Source organism: Balaenoptera physalus (genome assembly GCF_965194825.1).
Source record: "Balaenoptera physalus genome assembly, chromosome: 10".
Taxonomy (NCBI): domain Eukaryota; kingdom Metazoa; phylum Chordata; class Mammalia; order Artiodactyla; family Balaenopteridae; genus Balaenoptera; species Balaenoptera physalus.
This window is the reverse complement of record NC_138889.1, coordinates 58,765,077-58,789,096: the sequence shown is the minus strand read 5'-3', so window position 1 is coordinate 58,789,096 and position 24,020 is coordinate 58,765,077. Positions and strand designations below refer to the sequence as shown.

General features: G+C 37.6%; 1 protein-coding gene and 1 long non-coding RNA gene across 3 annotated transcripts in view; one reads left to right on the top strand and one right to left on the bottom strand.

The window, feature by feature from the left end:
- The window catches only part of ACER3 (alkaline ceramidase 3), a 186,378-nt gene that overhangs the window by 19,291 nt on the left and 143,067 nt on the right, over positions 1 to 24,020 (top strand). The window lies entirely within an intron of this gene.
- LOC309668417 lies at positions 13,021 to 23,427 on the bottom strand. Its single transcript, XR_014268224.1, has 2 exons — positions 14,872 to 23,427; positions 13,021 to 14,503 (listed from the first exon to the last, which is right to left on the bottom strand). It is a non-coding gene; the product is annotated as an uncharacterized lncRNA (long non-coding RNA).

Here is a 24,020-nt window from a genome sequence, read left to right as displayed (position 1 = left end):
TCCTGTCTTACATTTAGGTCTCGAATCCATTTTGAGTTTATTTTTGTGTATGGTGTTAAGTAGTGTTCTAATTTCATTCTTTTACATGTAGCTGTCCAGTTTTCCCAGCACCACTTACTGAAGAGACTGTCTTTTCTCCATTCTATATCCTTGCCTCCTTTGTCATAGATTAGCTGACCATAGGTGTGTGGGTTTATCTCTGGGCTTTCTATCTTGTTCCATTGATCTATATTTCTGTTTTTGTGCCAGTGCCATATTGTCTTGATTACTGTAGCTTTGTAGTATAGTCTGAAGTCAGGGAGTCTGATTCCTCCAGCTCCGTTTTCTTCCCTCAAGTCTGCTTTGGCTATTCGGGGTCTTTTGTGTCTCCATACAAATTTTAAGATATTTTGTTCTAGTTCTGTAAAAAATGCCATTGGTAATTTGATGGGGATTGCATTGAATCTGTAGATTGCTTTGGGTAGTGTAGTCATTTTCAAAATATTGATTCTTCCAGTCCAAGAACGTGGTATATCTCTCCATCTGTTTGTATCATCTTTAATTTCTTTCATCAGTGTCTTATAGTTTTCTGCATACAAGTCTCTTGTCTCCCTAGGTAGGTTTATTCCTAGGTATTTTATTCTTTTTGTTGCAATGGTAAACGGGAGTGTTTCCTTAATTTCCCTTTCAGATTTTTCATCATTAGTGTATAGGAATACAAGAGATTTCTGTGCATTAACTTTGTATCCTGCAACTTTACGAAATGCATTGATTAGCTCTAGTAGTTTTCTGGTGGCATTTTTAGGATTCTCTATGTATAGTATCATGTCACCTGCAAACAGTGACAGTTTTATAATTCTTCTTTTCCAATTTGTATTCCTTTTATTTCTTTTTCTTCTTTGATTGCTGTGACTAGGACTTCCAAAACTATGTTGAATAATAGTGGTGAGAGTGGACATCCTTGTCTTGTTCCTGATCTTAGAAGAAATGCTTTCAGTTTTTCACCATTGAGAATGATGTTTGCTGTGGGTTCGTCATATAGTATATGGCCTTTATTATGTTGAGGTAGGTTCCCTCTATGCCCACTTTCTGGAGAGTTTTTATCATAAATGGGTGTTGAATTTTGTCAAAAGCTTTTTCTGCATCTGTTGAGATGATCATATGGTTTTTCTTCTTCAATTTGTTAGTATGGTGTATCACATTGATTGATTTGCATATATTGAAGAATCCTTGCATCCCTGGGATAAATCCCACTTGATCATGGTGTATGATCCTTTTAACGTGTTGTTGGATTCTGTTTGCTAGTATTTTGTTGAGGATTTTTGCATCTATATTCATCAGTGATATTGGTCTGTAGTTTTCTTTTTCTGTAGTATCTTTGTCTGGTTTTGGTATCAGGGTGATGGTGGCCTCATAGAATGAGTTTGGGAGTGTTCCTTCCTACACAATTTTTTGGAAGAGTTTGAGAAGGATGGGTGTTAGCTCTTCTCTAAATGTTTGATAGAATTCACCTGTGAAGCCATCTGGTCCTGGACTTTTGTTTGTTGGAAGATTTTTAATCACAGTTTCAATTTCATTACTTGTAATTGGTCTGTTCATATTTTCTATTTATTCCTGGTTCAGTCTTGGAAAGTTATACCTTTCTAAGAATTTGCCCATTTCTTCCATGTTTTCCATTTTATTGGCATACTGTTGCTTGTAGTAGTCTCTTAGGATGCTTTGTATTTCTGCAGTGTCTGTTGTAACTTTTCCTTTTTCATTTCTAATTTTATTGGTTTAAGTCCTCTCTCTCCTTTTCTTGATGAGTGAGGCTAATGGTTTATCAATTTTGTTTATCTTCTCAAAGAACCAGCTTTTAGTTTTATTGATCTTTTCTATTGTTTTCTTTGTTTCTATTTCATTTATTTCTGCTGTGATCTTTATGATTTCTTTCCTTTTACTAACTTTAGGTTTTGTTTGTTCTTCTTTCTCTAGTTCCTTTAGGTGTAAGGTTAGATTGTTTATTTGAGATTTTTCTTGTTTCTTGATGTAGGCTTGTATAGCTATAAACTTCCCTCTTAGAAATGCTTTTGCTGCATCGCATAGGTTTTGGATCGTCGTGTTTTCATTGTCATTTGTCTCTAGGTATTTTTTGATTTCCTCTTTGATTTCTTCAGTGATCTCTTGGTTATTTAGTAACATAGTGTTTAGCCTCCATGTGTTTGTGTTTTTTACTTTTTTTTCCCTGTAATTCATTTCTAATCTCATAGCATTGTGATCAGAAAATACGCTGGATATGATTTCAATGTTCTTAAATTTACTGAGGCTTGATTTGTGACCCAAGATGTTATGTATCCTGGAGAATGTTCTGTACGCACTTGAGAAGAAAATGTAATCTGCTGTTTTTGGTTGGAATGTCTCATAAATATCAATTAAATATATCTGGTCTGTTGTGTCATTTCATGCTTGTGTTTCCTTATTAATTTTCTGTTTGGATGATCTGTCCATTGGTCTAAGTGAGGTGTTAAAGTCCCCCACTATTATTGTGTTACTGTCAATTTCCTCTTTTATAGCTGTTAGCAGTTGCCTTATGTATTGAGGTGCTTCTATGTCGGGTGCATATATATTTATAATTGTTATATCTTCTTCTGGGATTGATCCCTTGATCATTATGTAGTGTCCTTCCTTGTCTCTTGTAACATTCTTTATTTTAAAGTCTATTTTATCTGATATGAGTATTGCTACTCCAGCTTTCTTTTGATTTCCATTTTCATGAAATATCTTTTTCCATCCCCTCACTTTCAGTCTCTATGTGTCCCTAGGTCTGAAGTGGGTCTCTTATAGACAGCATATATTTATGGGTCTTGTTTTTGTATCCATTCAGCAAGCCTGTGTCTTTTGGTTGGAGCATTTAATCCATTCACGTTTAAGGTAATTATCGATATGTATGTTCCTATGACCATTTTCTTAATTGTTTTGGGTTTGTTTTTATAGGTCCTTTTCTTGTCTTGTGTTTCCCACTTAGAGAAGTTTGTTTAGCATTTGTTGTAGAGCTGGTTTGGTGGTGCTGAATTCTCTTAACTTTTGCTTGTCTGTAAAGCTTTTGATTTCTCCATCGAATCTGAATGAGATCCTTGCCAGGTAGAGTAATCTTGGTTGTAGGTTCTTCCCTTTCATCACTTTAAGTATATCATGCCACTCCCTTCTGGCTTGTAGAGTTTGTGCTGAGAAATCAGCTGTTAACCTTATGGGAGTTCCCTTGTATGTTATTTGTCGTTCTTCCCTTGCTGCTTTCAATAATTTTTCTTTGTCTTTAATTTTTGCCAGTTTGATTACTATGTGTCTCGGCGTGTTTCTCTTTGGGTTTATCCCATATGGGACTCTCTGCGCTTCCTGGACTTGGGTGGCTATTTCCTTTCCCATGTTAGGGAAGTTTTCGACTATAATCTCTTCAAATATTTTCTCGGGTCCTTTCTCTCTCTCTTCTCCTTCTGGGACTCCTATAATGCGAATGTTGTTGTGTTTAATGTTGTCCCATAGGTCTCTTTGGCTGTCTTCATTTCTTTTCATTCTTTTTTCTTTAGTCTGTTCCGCAGCAGTGAATTCCACCATTCTGTCTTCCAGGTCACTTATCCGTTCTTCTGCCTCAGTTATTCTGATACTGATTCCTTCTAGTGTAGTTTTCATTTCAGGTATTGTATTGTTCATCTCTGTTTGTTTGTTCTTTAATTCTTCTAGGTCTTTGTTAAACACTTCTTGCATTTTCTCGATCTTTGCCTCCATTTTTATTCCGAGGTCCTGGATCATCTTCGCTTCATTATTCTGAATTGTTTTTCTGGAAGGTTGCCTATCTCCACTTCATTTAGTTGTTTTTCTGGGGTTTTTATCTTGTTGCTTCATCTGGTACATAGCCCTCTGCCTTTTCATCTTGTCTATCTTTCTGTGAATGTGGTTTTTGTCCCACAGGCTGCAGGATTGTAGTTCTTCTTGCTTCTGCTGTCTGCCCTTGGTGGATGAGGCTATCTAAGAGGCTTGTGCAAGTTTCCTGATGGGAGGGACTGGTGGTGGGTAGAGCTGACTGTTGCTCTGGTGGGCAGAGCTCAGTAAAACTTTAATCTGCTTGTCTGCTGATTGGTAGGGCTAAGTTCCCTCCCTGTTAGTTGTTTGGCCTGAGGCGACCCAACACTGGAGCCTGCAGGCTCTTTGGTGGGGCTAATGGTGGACTCTGGGAGGGCTCACGCCAAGGAGTACTTCCCAGAACTTCTGCTGCCAGTGTCCTTGTCCCCTGAATGAGCCACAGCCACCGCCCGCCTCTGCTGGAGACCCTCCAACGCTAGCAGGTAGGTCTGGTTCAGTCTCTGTGGGGTCACTGCTCCTTCCCCTGGGTCCCGATGTGCACACTGCTTTGTGTGTGCCCTCCAAGAGTGGAGTCTGTGTTTCCCCCAGTCCTGTTGAAGTCCTGCAATCAATTCCCACTAGGCTTCAAAGTCTGATTCTCTAGGAATTCTTCCTCCCATTGCCGGACCCGCAGCTTGGGAACCTGACGTGGGGCTCAGAACCTTCACTCCAGTGGGTGGACTTCTGTGGTATAAGTGTTCTCCAGTCTGCGAGTCACCCACCCAGCAGTTATGGGATTTGATTTTACTGTGATTGCGCCCCTCCTGCCATCTCATTTTGGCTTCTCCTTTGTCTTTGGATGTGGGGTGTCTTTTTTGGTGAGTTCCAGTGTCTTCCTGTCGATGATTGTCCAGCAGCTAGTTGTGATTCTGGTGTTCTCGCAAGAGGGAGTGAGAGCACGTCCTTCTACTGTGCCATTTTGGTTCCAAATCTTTGATTTCTTTAAGTTTTTTTTGTTTTTTGGCCATGCTGCATGGCTTGCAGAATCTCAGTTTCCCAATCAGGGATTGAACCTGGACCAGGGCAGTGAAAGCCCCAGATCCTAACCACTAGGCCACCAACGAACTCCCTGACTGCCTCTCTTTCTTAATTAGTGCATATGTCCATTTACATTTAATGTAATTGTCAGTGTGATTAAGTTACTATCTTGCTGTTAATTTTACATTTTTTTCATCTCTTTGGCTTTTTCCCCCTCACACTTTTCCTGGCTTCTTTTAAATTAATTTAGAGGTGTGTGTGTGTGTGTGTGTGTGTGTGTGTGTGTGTGTGTTAGTGTTTTATTTCATCCTGTCTACTAGCTTCTCTGTTACATCTCTCTTTTATTTCATTAGAGTTTGCTAGGACTTTACAGTATATATTTTTAATTTATTATAGTTTACTCTCAAATAGTATTATACCACTTAATGTATAATGTAATAACCTTAAATTGTGTACTTTAACTTTTCTTATAGTACACTTCTGTTGGTGATAAATTTTGTCAGCTTATATTTGTCTGAAAATGTCTTTTTTCACCTTCTTATTTGAAACATTTTTGCTGGGTATAGAATTCTTGTTGGATGGTTATTTTCTTTTAGCACCTAACAATTTGTTACATTGTCTTCTAGTTTGCATTTTGTTTATTTGTTTGTTTAAGAAGTCATTTATTACTATCTTTATTCCCCTCGCCATTTTTCTCTATCTGCTTTTAGAATTTTCTCTTTATCTTTGGTTTCAGCAGTTTATTATTATGTTCCTTAGTGATGGTATGGTGGTGGTGTTGGTGGTATTTGCATGGTAATCTTGCTTGAAGTTTCTTCATCTTTTTAGGTCTGTGGCTTGATTTTTTTTTTTTTTAATAAATTTATTTATTTATTTTTGGGTGTGTTGGGTCTTCGTTTCTGTGCGAGGGCTTTCTCTAGTTGTGGCAAGCGGGGGCCACTCTTCATCGCAGTGCACAGGCCTCTCACTATCGTGGCCTCTTTTGTTGCGGAGCACAGGCTCCAGATGCACAGGCTCAGTAGTTGTGGCTCACGGGCCTAGTTGCTCCGCGGCATGTGGGATCCTCCCAGACCAGGGCTCGAACCCGTGTTCCGTGCATTGGCAGGCAGACTCTCAACCACTGCGCCACCAGGGAAGCCCGGCTTGATTTTTTAAAAAATAAAATTTGGAATATTTTAAGTCAGTATAGCTTTAATATTTTCCTACTTTGTTTTCTATTTCCTCTTTTTTCCAGTACTCCAGTTATACGCGTGTTAAATAGATATTATCTTACCTGTCATTTCATTCTTTTTTTTTTTCTTGCCTTGTTTCTCTGTGTGCTTCAATTTGTGTAGTTTCTATTTCCTTAGGTTCAAGTTCACTGCTCCTTTTTTTTAAGCACATACAATGAATTTTTAAATTTCAGATACTGCATTTTTCAGCTTTAGAAGTTTCATTTGATTTTTTTTTTTAAATTTATTATTTATTTATTATGTTTATTTTTGGCTGTGTCGGGTCTTCGTTTCTGTGTGAGGGCTTTCTCCAGTTGCGGAGAGTGGGGGCCACTCTTCATCGCGGTGCGCGGGCCTCTCACTATCGCGGCCTCTCTTGTTTTGGAGCAGAGGCTCCAGACACTCAGGCTCAATAGCTGTGGCTCACGGGCCGAGTTGCTCCGCGGCATGTGGGATCTTCCCAGACCAGGGCTCAAACCCGTGTCCCCTGCATTGGCAGGCAGATTCTCAACCACTGCGCCACCAGGGAAGCCCGTTTCATTTGATTTTTAAAAATAGTTTATATATTTCTCTTTGTTGTATTCATGTTTTTCTTTAAATCCTCAAACATATTTGTAATAGGTGTTTTAAATCCTCATCTGCTAGTTCTGCTCTTTTCTTCATTTCTAGGTCTGATTTTTTTCCCCTTGTAGTAAGTCACATTTTCCTGATTCTTTGCATGTAGAGTAAATATATAAATATATAAACATTTTTATCTATAGCTGTATCTGCTTTAGTGAAAAAAATACTTTGAAAGCAATCTCCAATGTAAAGAATAGTTTCAGGTACAGGACAAGTAACTTTTTCTAAGCCATTTGAAAGTAAATTGCCAGTGTAATCCTCCGTTACCCTTCATATTTTATTGTATATTTCCTTCAAACAAGGATATTGTTCTACATAACCACAATACAACCATTAAAATCAGAAAATGAACATTGATATATTACTACCATCTAATCCTATAATCCCATTTAACATTTTTTAGTTGTCCCAATAATGCCCTTAATAGCAAGTGTATCCAGTCCAGAATCACATTGTTACATTTAGATTTCACGTCTATTTAGTCTCATTCTATCTGGAATAGCTCCTAAATCTTTTTTGACCATTATGACCTTGACAGTTTTCAAGATTATATACCAGTTACCTCGTAGAATGTCTGCTAGTTTGCTTGTAGTCTGGGGACACCTCCACTCGCTAGGATTGGGTTAGTTGTAATTCTTGCAAAGGAAAAAAACTCTTTTCTTAGATCAGATTAAGATTCTACCCTGATCAGACTCTCAAAACCAGAACCCTAGACTTTCAGGGCACAACCCAGGTAGTCACTCTTTTAACTCAGTACATGTACTGTGCATCTTAATAATCAATAGAACCTCAAGATAACTGCAAGAGGAAAAACCATGTAATTCTGTTATGCAATTGCCTTGGACACCTTCTGATAACTCTGAAGATTCTTTCAGTATAAACAGTTTGAAGTTCTGTACAAACAGAAACAGTGTAGAAACAAACTGTAGAAACAGGCAGGCTCCTCCGTGGGACCCCAGTGAAGGTCATTTTTACCTTTCTCTGCCAGCTGTTATCTGAGCCCCACCTTGAGCCATTATTCTTCAGTTGCTGCTCTCATCTGGGTTGGTCTAGGCACTAATTGTTGAATTAAATGAACGGCAACCCTCAAACTTTTTGTTTAAGTAAGAAATCCATTAGAGTTACAGTTTTATTTTACTTTTAAGTATGAAAGGAGAAGGAAATTCCCAAAGCTCTTCTAACAAAGAAATATTGCAAGTTTTTATCTTTTTAAAAACAAACAAAACCCTGAACAGATAACAATGTAAATATTATCAACAGGGCAACAGACTATCAGGTTTACTATGGTTAATATGGCCAGGTGTGGGTCTGCCATTTTATTTTAGTTTTCTCTGTTCTTTCTTACTTTAAAAATTTTTTTGACTATTTTTGAGAATTCCATTTTAACATTACTATTGGCTTTTCAACTGTATTATTTATTTAGTGGTTTCTTGAGGGATTACAGTATCTATCCTTAACTTTTCACAGCTCACTTCATGAAAAATGTAGAAGCGTGCAGAATAAGACAGCTGTATAGGTCCATATCCTACTTACCATGTTCTTTATGTTATAGTTGTTATATTACATCTACATATGTTATGTTCACAACAGCTATATGTTAAAAGTAAATAAGTTATAAATAAATTTAAGGAAAACAAAATAATTAACTTTTGCATTTAACTGGGGGTTTACCATTTTAATGCTCTTCTTTCCTGTCTGAGGATCTGGATTTCCCTCTGGCATCATTTCCCTTCAGCAAGTTGAGAGGCTTATATCTATAAATTTCTGCCTTTAAGCATATTTTGGGAAACTTTGTTCATTCTTTAAATATTCTTTTCTGCCTCAGTCTCTCTCTTCTATCATTTGTTTCCAGTTACAAGTATGTCAGACTGTTTGTCATGTAACAGGCCTTTTAAGGTCAGTTCATTTTACAAAAAAATATATTTTTATCTCTCTGTGCATGTACAGGTTGGATAATTTTGATTGATATGTCTTCAGGTTCACTTACCTTTTTTTTTTCCTGTCATTTCCATTTGTCTGTTAAGTCTATTCAGTGAATAATTTATTTCAGATACTGTATTTTTTCAGTTTTAGAACTTGCATTTAGTGCTTTTTTATCATTTCTATTTTTCTCCACAAATTCCCTATCTTTTCATTATTGTTAGCATATTTTGTTTTAATTCATTGAGGATAGTTATAATAGCCGCTTTAAAGCCCTTGTCTACCTGGGTGATCTCAGGGTCAGTCTCAGTTGACACTCTTTTCTCTTGAGAATGTGTTTCATTTTCCTGATTCTTTATATATTGAGTAATTTTAGATTTTCTTTTAGATAGTAAGAATGTTAGGGCTTCCCTGGTGGCGCAGTGGTTAAGAATCCGCCTGTCAGTGCAGGGGACACGAGTTCGAGCCCTGGTCCAGGAAGATCCCACATGCTGTGGAGCAACTAAGCCCATGCGCCACAACTACTGAGCCTGTGCTCCAGAGCCCACGAGCCACAACTCCTGAAGCCCTGGCGCCTAGAGCCCGTACTTTGCAACAAGAGAAGCCACCGCAATGAGACGCCCGTGCACCACAACGAAGAGTAGCCCCCGCTCACCGCAGCTAGAAAAAGCCCACGCACAGCAACAAAGACCCAACGCAGCCAAAAATAAATGAAAAAATAATAATAATATATAAAAAAAAAAGAATGTTAAATTGTGGAGATTCTGTTCTTTTTTGTTTTTTTGTTTGTTTTTTCCTTGTGAGTGTTGTTTCTTTGGTTTCAGTTGACAGTTATCTTGACTGACTTGACTTGAACTGTAAACTCTGTTTTTGGCCAGCACCTTTTTTGTGTTTAGCTGAACTCCTTTCCATCTGTCATGTATACATGCATGGGTCTCTAATGGTAGAGACATAAGCAGACAGAATTTGGGGGTACCTTCTCTGTCTTGTTCCCTTTAAGGATTTCTCCATTCTCTTTAGTGGTCATGTTTCTTCTGACTTCAGTTTCTTGGTTCCCCAGGCTAGAAAGCCCGTAGTATTACATTCCACTGCTCCTTGTGTGTTGTACTTTGCCCAAGGCTGAAAGCTGTGAAAATGGGAACCCACTTTGTATAACTCCCCTTCTTCAAGTATGTACTCTCCATTGGAGTCTGTCTGCTTCTCTTTTACTCTCCAGTGCTTTCACATAAAATCTCTTTTTGTATTATTCCAGATTTTACCTTTTTTTATGAGGGAGAATCAGACAGTAGGATCTTACTCTGTCATTACTGGAAGCAGAAATGTATTTTGTCTTTTTTAATTTATTCCATTTCTCTCTTCATTATTTTCATGTTTTTCTTTATGTTCTTGAACATAGTTATAATAGCTGATTTAAAATCTTTGCCAGTTTCACCATCACTGTCATTTCTGGGTTATTTCTTTTGACTGATTTTCTTGCTTTTTAAACTTACATAACAGCTTTTGTTTGGATGTTGGAATTGTGATGTTGTTAAGTGACTGAATTTTGTTGTCTTCTTTTAAAGGGTGTTTGACTTCTTTTTTGGCCAGTGATTAAATTTCTGGTCAGCTTATCTCTCATGGCTTGTTTTAAAACATGGTTTTGGGTGGGTTTAGAGTTGTTGTCTTTACTCTCTTGCTAGTTTTGCTTCCTTACTGAAATGTGACCTTTCTGGGATCACTATTGAATGCGCTAGGTGTTCAGTGTGATCTGTATTCTGTCTGTGTGCTATGGTAGTTGTTCATTTTACAGCTCTCTAGTAGCTTTTCTCCCCCGTAGTTCTTTTCTCTGCCTAATTGAGTCTTACTCTGTGCATGTGCAGCTTAGTATTCAACAACAGACTCAAGAGGATCCCTTTAAAGTTTTGGACCTCTTTCTCTGCAAAGCTACCTCCTTTGGTATTCTGTCCTATAAATCTTAATGGCTCAGTCTTTCTGAAGTCTAATCTCTGTCTCCTCAATTTAGTGAGATGGCTGTGCTATGTTTGGATTCCCTTTCCTTACACCAAGATCTGGAAAGTGTGTCCTCTAGAAAACTGGGGTAATCATATCGCTTACCTCACTTGCTTCCCTTTTCTCAGGGGTCACATTTCTGTACTACCTTGTTCAACGTCTGAAAGGAGGTTTTTCATACCTTTTGCCCTCTTTTCTAGTTGTTGACAGCAAGGGAAAGTCCAGTCCCAGTTACTCTATCATGGCTAGATGTGAAAGGCCCTCAGATTGCTGTAGTGTTCTTATGTCTATTATGCTAATGTTTATTAGTTCAAGCCACTTGTGGTGTTAAAATCTTCTGGAACCCTGCTGATTTGGGGCTGGGGGTGGTGTGGAGAGGAGAATGGGGAAAGTTCCTTCATATTTCAAACACTGAGATGGGTATGTTGATGGATATGATTACTTTCCCTATATTATTCTGTTAGTTTTTGCTTTAAGTGTTTTGAAGCTATGCAATTAAATTAGATATGTATGTGATTAGGGTTATGATATCTTCTTGGTGAATTGGATCCCTATTTTTGTAATACTTTTTATTTTAAGGTTCTTTTTTGTCTGATGTTATGATAGCTATACCAGTTTTTTTTTTTCTGTAGTAGTTACAGATTATCTTTTCATTCTTTTATTTTCGACTTTTCTGCATTCTCATATCTTATTTGAAACTCTTATGAACAGAACATATCTATTTTTTATTCATCCCTGTATCTTTAGTACTTAGCATGATAACTATCTCTTATTGGGCAAAGAATACATGTTTTACAAATTATTTAATTATTAAAGTGTATTGAAGAATGATATGAGTAAACTCAGTCATGCTAGGAACTGAAAGGAAACAAAAGGAATTTATTCTCTAGGTGATACATTCAACAATATTTGTTGAGCATGTACTTTATGCTAGGCACTTATTTTAAAGGTACCTGGGATTTGTTTAATTAGGTATGATAAGACACACAAACATGGAAATGATTGCCATAAAGGAAGAATTTTTTATTACTCACAGTTCCTTAGAAGCAGGAGGCATAGCACACTGTGCAGTAGTACCACATGGGGAAGCGCCAGGGTCAGTCTAGGGAGGGGAGGTTGTGGAGGGGAGATGTGGGTGAGAGCCTTTATTATGGCTTCTGTGGGAAGGAGTGGGCAAGGTAGGGTAAGCAGGCCTGGGATTGGTTAGTTTGAATAATTTCAGTGGGCTCTGGGGCTTAGGGACTGTCTTTAGTTGTCTGATACATGGCCCAGAAGTGATTAGGGCAGGGGAATAGTGGCCTAGAGTCTGATAAAGGAGGTAGCTGGGGTTATGGGCTGTGATTGTTTGGTTTGCATATAAAAGGTGTGCTTACAGGCAAGTAGTATGCGAAATAGCTAGCCCTGGGAAGAGCAGTCCCACCAAGGTCAGCAAGACCCCACATGTCAAAGCAGAAATGACAAAAACCAGAACACATGGCTATTACAAGTACTGTTCTAGGAGTTTGTGATACAGCAGTGAAGAAAATAATTAAGATTGCTGTTGTCAAGAGATTGCATTCTAATGAGGAAAGATGACAAATATATAACTGACTATATAAAGGCTTCTAATTGTGATAAATGCTATGAAGAAATAAAACAAGGTAATATGATAGAGAATGGTTAGAGGACTTCTTTAGATAGGGTAATTAAAGAAGGCTTCTCTGAGTTGGTAGTATTTGGCATAATACCTAAAGAATGAGAAGGAATTACCCAGAGGTAATCTGGGGTAATGATGTTCCAGGTAGTTCTGCTTATGGCCCTGAGACTGGAATGGACTTGGTTTGTTTTTAGGAGCATTAGGAAGGCTAGTGTTGGAATGGGTGGGCAAGAAGAATAGTTAGAAGAGGAAGGCAGAGGTCGATTGTGTTGGCTTTGTAGTCCATGGTAAGGTGTTTGGTTTTTATTTTATTTGTGATCAAAAGCCTTTGGAAGGTTTTGGCCAGAAGAGTAAATCTTTCTACACTCAGTTCAGAACAAGTCAGTATAGTACCAATGACAATGACAGTGTAACGCTTGCGAGATATATTAACATGTTACAATTATGTGATTAAAAATGAAGATGTTATTGGGAAAGTTTTCATGAAACAGCCATCTTCTAAGGAGAATATTGATCACGGAGGGAGACTAGGATTGATGAAGAACGAGGATGAAATTTGAAAGGAGAAGAATCCAACAAAGCAGGCCTGTGTGCTCAGGTACCCTCGCTTTTTTTTTTTTTTTTTTAATTTTTATTTTATTTATTTATGGCTGTGTTGGGTCTTCGTTTCTGTGCGAGGGCTTTCTCTAGTTGCAGCAAGTGGGGGCCACTCTTCATCACGGTGCGTGGACCTCTCATTATTGTGGCCTCTCTTGTTGTGGAGCACAGGCTCCAGACGCGCAGGCTCAGTAATTGTGGTTCACGGGCCTACTTGCTCCGCGGCATGTGGGATCTTCCCAGACCAGGGCTCGAACCCGTGTCCCCTGCATTGGCAGGCAGATTCTCAACCACTGCGCCCCCAGGGAAGCCCAATCGCTTTCCTTTTTAAACACTTGCACATTATACTTCAGCAATATAATTCAGCTTTTATTTCCTCGAACACAGAATGCAGCTTCATGGTTTCATGTGTTTGCATACACTGTCTTTTCTGTCTGGGATGTCCTGCTTTCTCCCTCTCATCTCTCTTATTTGGTTAATTCAGCCTTATTTTTTTTCCTCCTAAATTCACTTTTTGTCTTTAGTGTTTTTAATTATTATATTTTTTCATTTCTAAAGGTTCTGTTGTTTCTTTTTCAAATCTGCGTGATAATTTTTGATGATTTTTTTCTTCTTTGGTTCTTTTTGTTGCTTTCATTTGTTTAAACATACTAGATATACTTAATATTCTGTATCCATTAATTTCAGTATCTTTCATCTTTGCATATTTGTTTCTGTTGCTTGTGCTTTTACTGATTCATTCTTTATGGGTGCATGTTCCCTCATGTGTTTTTGTGATATTTGACCGTGAGTTCATTTTTCTGGAGACTTGGGAAGTCTTTGAGGCCATGTTAAATTATAAAGTCTGTGAGGGCAGGGACCCTAGAGTTTTGTTCATTGCTGTATCCTGGGCTTGTTACAGTGTTTGTTACATGAGGCTTTCAATAATATTTACTGAATGAATAATGTGTGTACACTTCACACAGTGTTGTAATTATTTATATATGTGTCTATATTCTCCACTTTATTGATAATGCCTCATGTTAAAAACTTTTTAACTCTAACCTTGTATCCACAGCACTTAACATAGTGTCTAATATGGATTAAGTTCTCAGTAAATGTTTATTAAACCAGTGAGGAATTGTTTGGCATATTCTGCCCATTGTAATCTGCAGAATAAAAAAGATTTATTTTGCCTGGTTGTCATTGTGAAGCCATTTTGATAAAATGGAGAATACTAGAGAAATGATGAATCAACTCAGATAAACAGTAGTGTGTCTTGGTCATGATCAATTAAAATAGACCCCTTTTTCAAACTGAACTCCAAAACCAGAACTTTAAGACCAGTGTCCCTGAAGGCTAATATCATTAGCTATTTAAGTACTTAACTGATTTCAAGGCATTGTGAATATACAAAGTATTCAACAAATATTTACTAAATACCTACTCTATGTGTATTACTTTGCAGTGCTGTATGATGGATTTTTTTTCCCAATAGGTTATGTGCTAGCTAGTATATAAACTTAAAAATGTGAAAAGATAAATAGCACAAAAGATAAATGATTCATTACACCAGTGAAGGAATTGTTTTTAAGACAGTATTGTTTCTTTACTCTTATGGATTACAAACGAGTAAATTCTGTAGAGGTTCAGATGAATCTAGTATAGTTGCCAGAATTATATGGTTTGCTTCCCTCTTAAGAATTATTAGAGGGGGCTTCCCTGGTGGCGCAGTGGTTGAGAATCTGCCTGCCAATGCAGGGGACACGGGTTCGAGCCCTGGTCTGGGAAGATCCCACATGCTGCGGAGCGACTAAGCCCGTGAGCCACAATTGCTGAGCCTGCGCGTCTAGAGCCTGTGCTTCGCAACGGGAGAGGCCACGATAGTGAGAGGCCCGTGCACCGCGATGAAGAGTGGCCCCCACTTGCCGCAACTAGAGAAAGCCCTCACACAGAAACGAAGACCCAACACAGCCATAAATAAATAAATAAATAAATAAATAATTAAAAATAATAATAATAATAAAGTGTTCCACTCCCAGCCTCATTTAAAAAAAAAAAAAAAAAAAGAATTATTAGAGGGACTTCCCTGGTGGCGCAGTGGTTAAGAATCCACCTGCGAATGCAGAGAACACGGGTTCGAGCCCTGGTCTGGGAAAATCCCACATGCTGCAGAGCAACTAAGCCCGTGTGCCACAACTACTGAGCCTGTGCTCTAGAGCCCGCGAGCCACAACTACTGAGCCTGTGTGCCACAACTACTGAAGCCCCCACGCCCAGGAGCCCACACGCCGCAACTACTGAAGCCCGCATGCTCTAGGGCCTGCGTGCTGCAACTACTGAGCCCGTGCGCTGCAACTACTGAAGCCTGCACACCTAGAGCCCATGCTCTGCAACGAGAAGCCACTACAATGAGGAGTCCTTGCACGGCAACGAAGAGTAGCCCCCACTCTCCACAACTAGAGAAAGCCCACGCACAGCAATGAAGACTCAACACAGCCGAAAAAAAGAGTAAGGCTATTAAAGTTGAAAAAAAAAGAGTAAGGCTATTAAAGTTAAAAAAAAAAAAAGAATTATTAGAGTAGACCAATGCTCATGATTTTGTCTCTTTTGTCCTTTTTCTTCTCTTTTGCTTTTTGTTTTTGCATGATGTGGTAGGAGGACCACAGCTTGTTAAAGAGAAATGGTATGAGATTGAATGTAGATATTTCCATTTAGGAGCTATATGACACTGGGCAAGTTTCTTATTCATACTGTGTCTCAATTTCCTGATATGTAAAATAAGAATGTTAACACCAGCTCACAAGGTGATAGTTTGTATTAAGAGAAATTATGTAAATAAAGTCACCAGCATGATTCCAGGCATACAAGTTCAATAGATTTTAGTAGTCTGTTTTATTCTTTTTCTTTTATTATCTAATTTGTGTGAATTTTATCACTGTTTCATTCTCTTTATTGTTTAATGTAAAATCAAAACCAAGTTTAAAAAAATAAATAAATTAGTATTTAGATTAAAGGTTAATGGGAACGACCATAGAAATATTCCAGTTATGTGTGTGTATGGGTATAACAGCACTGCTGTTTTATTTGGATCACAGAGAAACCACTGTTTGCTACATGGCACACTTGTCTTGGCTGGCCTATCTCATTTTCTCTGGCTTTCTTTAAAGCAGGTTTTTTCAGACCTTTAAAAGCTGACACTTGGGCAATGAATACCCTGGAAAAAAGACTTGTTCCAGTGGAACTTGGCCCAAAGGATTCAGATAGAACTAGAACAGTTCATTTGAGTTATTTGGGAATTAAAAAAGTTTTTAAACTTGTGTTTTACAGTCTTTAATTTTTTCCTTACTGTTTAGGAATTTAGCATTAACACTGTTTAAGAATTTAAGTTAAATGAATTAAATTCATAAACTTATTTTTTACTTAATGTATTCTTTTGGAAAAAATATATTTAGTTGCTTATACTGTTCAAGAATGAGATACTGTTAAACATTAACAACTAATTATACATTTTCCAAAAATTCTGCAACTCAGAAAGCTTTTCATGTTTAGAAAATACATATCTAAATTTAGTTATTTGTTTTCATTATATTGATCTGCAGGCTGACTAAAAGAAATGAATGATTTTAATTTCATTTACCAAAAAACTGTTTAAAATTACCCAGAGGTTGAAGATGTGTCATTCAATAAGTGTTTAAGAAACATATTTATAGCCATCAGCTAGAAAGAGAAGTAGATCAACTATACTTCAATTAAAAAAAAAAGAGAGAAAGCAGAAAACCATCACTAAGACATTTAAATTATTTTACTTTAAATTCTGAATTATTAATAATTATCATGATAAGCAAATGTTTTACTTAATGATTTTCATTTTATGGATTTTTAAAACAAAAAGTGAAATAGCACATTTAAATCTAAATCAACATAAGAATAAGAGAAGTAGAAAGTAGAAAGAAAATAAATTAATAGTACCCTTGCACTTGAATCCTGACTTTGCCTAATACAAGCTATGTGATTTTGTATATATTAGGACAAATTACTTAATTTTTATTTTCACTTTCCTTAGCTGTCAAATTGGATTTAAAATGTCTCATAGGTTTGTTTTGAGGATGAAATTTGGCAAAGTAATGACCTTATACACTCTAAAGTACTATATAAATGTTGTTTAATGACTTAAGAATTTAGAATATCAGATTATGCACTTAAATTTGAACTTTCTTTTCATCCATGAACTGAAAAGGTATTCATTTTTCTTCTTTAAAATGTCTCACTTTTTCACTAAAACTGTTAACTCTACCTAACACAGTGCCTAAGCCCTATAATAGGTGCTCATATAATTGTGGAGTGAAGGGATTAATATGTTCAGCTTCTTGATATCAACATTGTATATTACTGTTAACCTCTTTAATAGATGAATGCAGATATCTTTGTGACTTGTTTCAATAAACTTTATCAGGATACAGAGATATTACCTTAAATCCTCAAATTACAGCATAGGCATGTACAGTTGACCCTTGAGCAACGTAGGGGTTAGGCTGCCGACCCCTGCATACTTGAAAATCCCTGTATAACTTTATACCTGTGTACAGGGTTCCACATCCACAGATTCAACTAACTGTGGATCGTGTACTACTGTAGTACCTATTTATTGAAAAAAATCAGTAAGTGGACCTGCGCAGTTCAAACCCATGTTGTTCAAGGGTCAACTATGATTGCTGCAAACACTGGGGGCAGCCTGGTACAGCTGAGAGGCCTAGACCTAGGCTTGAGTCCAGTTCTGCCCCTAACTGGTTGAGCTACTGTGGACAAGTCATTTAATGTTTTGAGCCTGAGTTTTTCTAGTAAATGGTGAGACTACCCCTCTACAGGTTTGCTTTGGGAATTTAGTGTTAGTGGATGTGAAAGTATTTATAAAATGTAGAAATTTTTGTTTTGTTAAGATTGACACAGATATGAGCTGGGTCATGGGGCTTATTTTTACATTCATGAAAGTGTGTAAAGTGTGCAGAAAGTAGTATTGCAAGATTTCACAAGTTTGGATAGTTGAAGGACTCACAAATCTCCATAGAGCATATTCACCTAAGGCTTTTATTTAAAGGCAAAGGATATGGTGCAGCAAGAGAGAGGGCAGACAAGCATTGAGGATGTGGGGAATGTCAAAGGAAAACTCAGGATCCTAATTTGCACCCAGGTCCCTTTCATCTCTGGATTGAACCACCAAGATCTGTGTAATAAGTCTTGCGTTCAGGAGCGCTCAAGGCAGAAGATCCCAGTGGGGTATTTTTATGTCGCTCTGGTCATGTAGTCAAGGTAGGCTCGCTAATGAGTTCTGTCAGGTGAAAACCATCAGTAAACACTGATTCAAAGGCCACCAGGGCAGTTTTGGACTCTAAACAGCACATCATAAATCCAGCTGACTTTATCTTGTCCAAAAGCCAGACATCCAGGTGTCTCCAGAGATAAGGATCGGGCTTTCCTAGTCCAGCTATAAATTGACTATCCTACACAATTATATTGGAGTACCTACTGTGCACAAGGTATATGCCATGACTTCGGCATACCAAGAGGAGTAAGACAACTAGAGAGATCAGAGATTAGTGAAGAAAAAATAGAAAATCAACAAAGCGATATTGGCATTTAGAGGAATAAGCAGCTAACTCTGTTAGGGTGTCTGGTGAAGACTTACTTAAGGCTTCACAGAGGAAATAACAATTTAGATGAGTTCAAATGATGAACAGAATTTTGCCAATGTCTAGCACAAGTGGCTGACATTAAATTAATATTTGATATATTTAATTATAGGTCACCTAAGGTAGGGAACAGTATGTTCAAATCCATACATGATGAAAGTGCAAGCTTTTCTGGGGAACAGATAATCTAATGTGATTGTGCATAGAATGCATGGTGGTAATGGAAAAGTGATTTAGGGACAGATTATTAAAGCTTTTATATGACATCTTAATAAGTTTAATTTTATCTTATAAGTAATAGTTTATCCTATAGACCAGCAGTTCTTTCTTTCTTCTTTCTTTCTTTCTTTCTTTCTTTCTTTCTTCCTTCGTTCCTTCCTTCCGCACCAGGTCTTTGTTGTGGCATGCAGGATCTTCGTTGCAGCATGTTTAGTTGTGGCATGCAGGATCTTTAGTTGCAGCATGCCGGCTCTTAGTTGCGGCACGCGAACTCTTAGTTGCAGCATGCATGTGGGATCTAGTTCCCTGACCAGGGATCGAACCCAGGCCCCCTGCCTTGGGAGCATGGAGTCTTACCCACCGGACCACCAGGGAAGTCCCAGACCGGCCGTTCTTAAACAATTTGGTTTTGGAACCCCTTATACTCTGAAAACTTAATTGAGGACCTCAAAGAGCTTTTGTTTATATAGCAACGTTGTGTCTATCAACATTTGCCATATTTAGAAATAAACATACCAGCTCACTTCTCCAACCGTAGTTGCAAGCTGCTTTGAGTTGGCTCTGTGCATGCGTAGCTCAGGGGTCTACCAGAGACTTGGGTAGAGTTCATACGCAGAATTTAGGGCTCCCCCATCTGTGTTTCTCCCCTCACTCTCAGGTGGCAGTGGTTGCCCTGGGCTCCACTCCCTGGTTCCTCAGGCCAAAGTGACTGTAGGCTTTCTCTCTGGAGGTTAGCTGCATCGTTATGACTGTGGCTTGCCCTGAGGCCAAACTGCAAAATTAGGAAATTCACTTCGTATCTGTCCCTCTGTACAGAAGGATTCTTGCTTTTAAATGTTTGAATCCTTGAAACATGTTTTACACATCTACCATTCATTGTATCCTTACTGTCTTACCAAAGCCCAAGTTCTGGAGCCACATCTGGGGTTTTCATGACATTTTATTCTTCCTTTTTATCCTTCCATACAATGGTTAAGGGGAATAAAGAAGACTAGTGGAATCCTTCCTTCAGGGCTTCTCACTACTGTCCCACTAAGTGGAAATCTTTGAGACAGAAGTGCATTATGGGAACTTGGCTAAAGGAGACCTCCCCGACCTCAACTCCCAATTCTAGCTGTTTCTGAATAGACGATTGGCTTGGGCTAGTGCTGTTCTCTCCTGTTCTCAAACTTTTGCTTTCAGAACCTCTTTCCACTTTTAAAAATTAAGAATCCCAAAGAGTTTTTATTTATATGTGGGTTTTATCTATTGATATTTACCATATTAGAAATTAAAGCTGAGAAAAAATTTTAAATATTTATGTTTTAATTTATTTAAAAATAATACATCTATTACATGTTAACATAAATAACATATTTTTATGAAAAATAGCCAAAACAAACAAATATACTGATAGAAGTGGCATTGCTTTACGTTTTGGGGGGTCTTTTTTAAAGTATGGCTTAATAGAAGTCATCTAGGGATTCCCTGGTGGTGCAGTGGTTAAGAATACGCCTGCCAGTGCAGGGGACATGGGTTCGAACCCTGGTCCGGGAAGATCCCACACGCGGCAGAGCAACTAAGCCCGTGTGCCACCACTACTGAGCCTGCGCTCTAGAGCCCACATGCCACAATTACTGAAGCCCGCACACCTAGAGCCCATGCTCCGCAACAAGAGAAGCCACCGCAACGAGAAGCCCGCGCACCGCAACAAAGAGCAGGCCCCACTTGCGGCAACTAGAGAAAGTCCTCACAAAGCAACAAAGACCCAATGCAGCCAAAAATAAATTTAAAAAAAACAACAACAAAATCATCTGGATTCTCACTTCTGATTTTGTATATAGTCTCTTGTAATAATGTTTTGATTGAAGTGTATAAAGAAAATCAGGCTTTAAACAGACATGTGTAGCTGGAAGAGGGAGAATTATTTTAATAATAGCCTTTACAGGTAATTGTGGATATTCTTCTTTGATAGTATATCAAAACTTGACAAGTGGCCGTCCTGGGGTTAATTGGAATGTGGAATCTGAGGCTGTGTCATTGAACTTTTCTTAACTATGTTACATTAAAATTCATTGGTCTATCTTGCACTTTGAATGGACTTTTACCCAGGCATGATTTTGTAGCATCATGCATCATTGGTCTTACGGAAAATATTGGTTCACTGTTGATGCCGATCTTCCAGATGTTGACATATTTCTTTATATAATATCAGAAGATCACATTTGTTAATATATCATCTCAGATTGCATTGGAAGGTCTTTTAAGTATTGGGAAGCTATCAGACTCACAGTGGCAGATGCAAAGTTTTCAAAATTCTAATTTTTGCCTGAAAGCTTGAATTTTATCATTGGCAAAAATACTGTTAGTTGTTTTTCTTGAAGTGACAGGCTCACGTTACTCATTTTTAGGAAAACGTCTTCCAAATACCCCAAAATGAATAATCATAGTTTACCTGTCAGTTCTTTTAAAATGGTGTTCTATGGAAAAAGTAGCTAATTGAGATCACAACTCAAAACAGTCACACAGATTTTCTTGAGATGACCATCATGCTTTAAAATCTTTAGTTCTTTATGCAATTTCCCATTTCATTGCAGAGAATATTAAAAAATTGTCTGCTCAAGAGTTGAGATTTAATACAATTAGTAATTTTTATTTTATCAAAATAAAAGGCATTATTTAAAGTCTTCATCAAAATGAAAGCCTTCATCAAAGGCACTGCTTTTTTATTTTAACACTTTTTTCCCAGATTTATTGAGGTATAATTGACAAATAAAATTGTATATATTTAAAGTTCAGCATGATGATTTGATACTCATATATATTGTGAAATGATTACCATAATCAAGTTAATTAACACAGACATCACTTCACATGAAACTGCCTTTTAAAAAAACTGAATGTTCAGTGGTAGGGAAGAATACAATGATTATAGTATAGTTTGGTTGCTACTGCCCTGATTCGCGCAAAGATGCCAGCATTTGTACCCAGAATTACCTTCGTGCCATCAGTGCAAATGTGAATACAGTGAATAAAGTAAATAACTCTCAGTATTATGAAAATAGTTTTGACCTCAAGGACCCCTTGAAGAATCCACAGACCACGTTTGAGAACTGTTGCTCTAACCTACTAAGAAAAGATTTATACACTTACACATAGTATTTAACATTTCGCTTTTTGAAGTCTAGTACTTCGTAGAAGCGTTTACATGGAGTAAACAGGAAGTAAGAAAATATAATTAATTAGTCGTTTCAGATAATGGGCCCTACTCTATGCATAGACATATTTAAAATGCTCATTGTTCGCCTCCCTACCACTGCTAGTTTTATGTACTTCCTGTTCTATTTAAGGACTCTTTCAGTGATTAGATCTGATGTAATTCCTTATGCCCTAGGCAGTAGGAAAGATTTAAATTCTGAGAACTCAGGCCAGTATTTCAAGGAGGAATCACTATTTGTTAAATATGCAGATGTCCAGGGGAAAATGAGTTCCTTTTGTGGCCTTTTTGATAATATTAAAAACAACAGTATTAATACAGCAGCTCATATTTACTGGCACTTACTGTGTGCCAGCCACTATGCTAAGCACCTTGTTTAATTATAATGAAAAATCTGAATAGGGTATATTAATGATGATGGCCCTTCATGTTAAAAGTTACTTCCTCCTTCTATGGAAAGAAAGCAGGTAACTTTCTTCACACTTGTGACATTTTATTAGTTTTTCAGTAGAGTAGTAATTACATACTTGCATGTTTTTATTTGCCTTTTGCATAATCAACTGGGAAACCAATTGGGAATGCATTCTTTCATCATAGAGAACTCTCTTAGTCAAATTTATGCCTGCTCTTCCGTTTTCCCCATCTTACAGCTGTCTTAGTTCAAGCCCTCATCATCACTTATTTGGACTATTGCTGTAGTGTCCTCTTTGTCCCCTTCCTACCATAACCAGTCTGTCAGGCTTATCTTAAAGTTACTTGTCTTTCTGTCATTCTTCTGCATCATTTGCTCGCCATTTGCTCCCTCTGGGATAGAGTTCAAATTTTTCAGTGTGATAGGGAGATCACAAACATGTTACCCATTTTTATATTAGTTCTAGTTTGTCTTAGTAGCTTTATCTCCTTACACAACTTGCCTGCTAGACATAATATAGGTTATTTCTTGTGGTTTCATAGGCACACCGTGTTCTTTCTTGCTTTCGCATATCCATATTTTATCTCTTCCCTGAATACTGTTCTCTGCACTTGTCTAATTCCTATTCACCCTTTAAGGCACACACAAATATCTCTTCTGTGAAATTTTCATCAATTATACCAAACCAAGGTTTAATTAATTGATAACATTTTTTTATCAACCTCCATTATGGTATGTTACTTTTTTTTTTTTTAATCAGTCATCAATTTTATACACATCAGTGTATACATGTCAATCCCAATCACCCAATTCATCACTCCACCACCCTCGCCCCCCTGCCGCTTCCCTCCTTGGTGTCCATACGTTTGTTCTCTACATCTGTGTCTCAGTTTCTGCCCTGCAAACCGGTTCATCTGTACCATTTTTCTAGGTTCCACATATATGCATTAATATATGATATTTGTTTTTCTCTTTCTGACGTACTTCACTCTTTATGACAGTCTCTAGATCCATCCACGTCTCAACAAATGACCCAATTTTGTTTCTTTTTATGGCTGAGTAATATTCCATTGTATATATGTACCACATCTTCTTTATCCATTCGTCTGTCAATGGGCATTTAGGTTGCTTCCATGCAAATAGTGCTGCAATGGACATTGGGGTGCATGTGTCTTTTTGAATTATGCTTTTCTCTGGGTATATGCCCAGTAGTGGGATTGCTGGATCATATGGTAATTCTATTTTTAGTTTTTTAAGGAACCTCCATACGGTTCTCCATAGTGGCTGTATCAATTTACATTCCCACCAACAGTGCAAGAGGGTTCCCTTTTCTCCACACCCTCTCCAGCATTTGTTGTGTGTAGATTTTCTGATGATGCCCATTCTAACTGGTGTGAGGTGATACCTCATTGTAGTTTTGATTTGCATTTCTCTAATAATTAGTGATGTTGAGCAGCTTATCGTGTGTTTCTTGGCCATCTGTATGTCTTCTTTGGAGAAAAGTCTATTTAGTTCTTCTGCCCATTTTTGGATTGGGTTGTTTGTTTTTTTAATATTGAGCTGCATGAGCTGTTTATATATTTTGGAGATTAATCCTTTGTCCATTGCTTCGTTTGTAAATATTTTCTCCCATTCTGAGGGTTGTCTTTTCATCTTGTTTATGGTTTCCTTTGCCATGCAAAAGCTTTGAAGTTTCATTAGGTCCCATTTGTTTATTT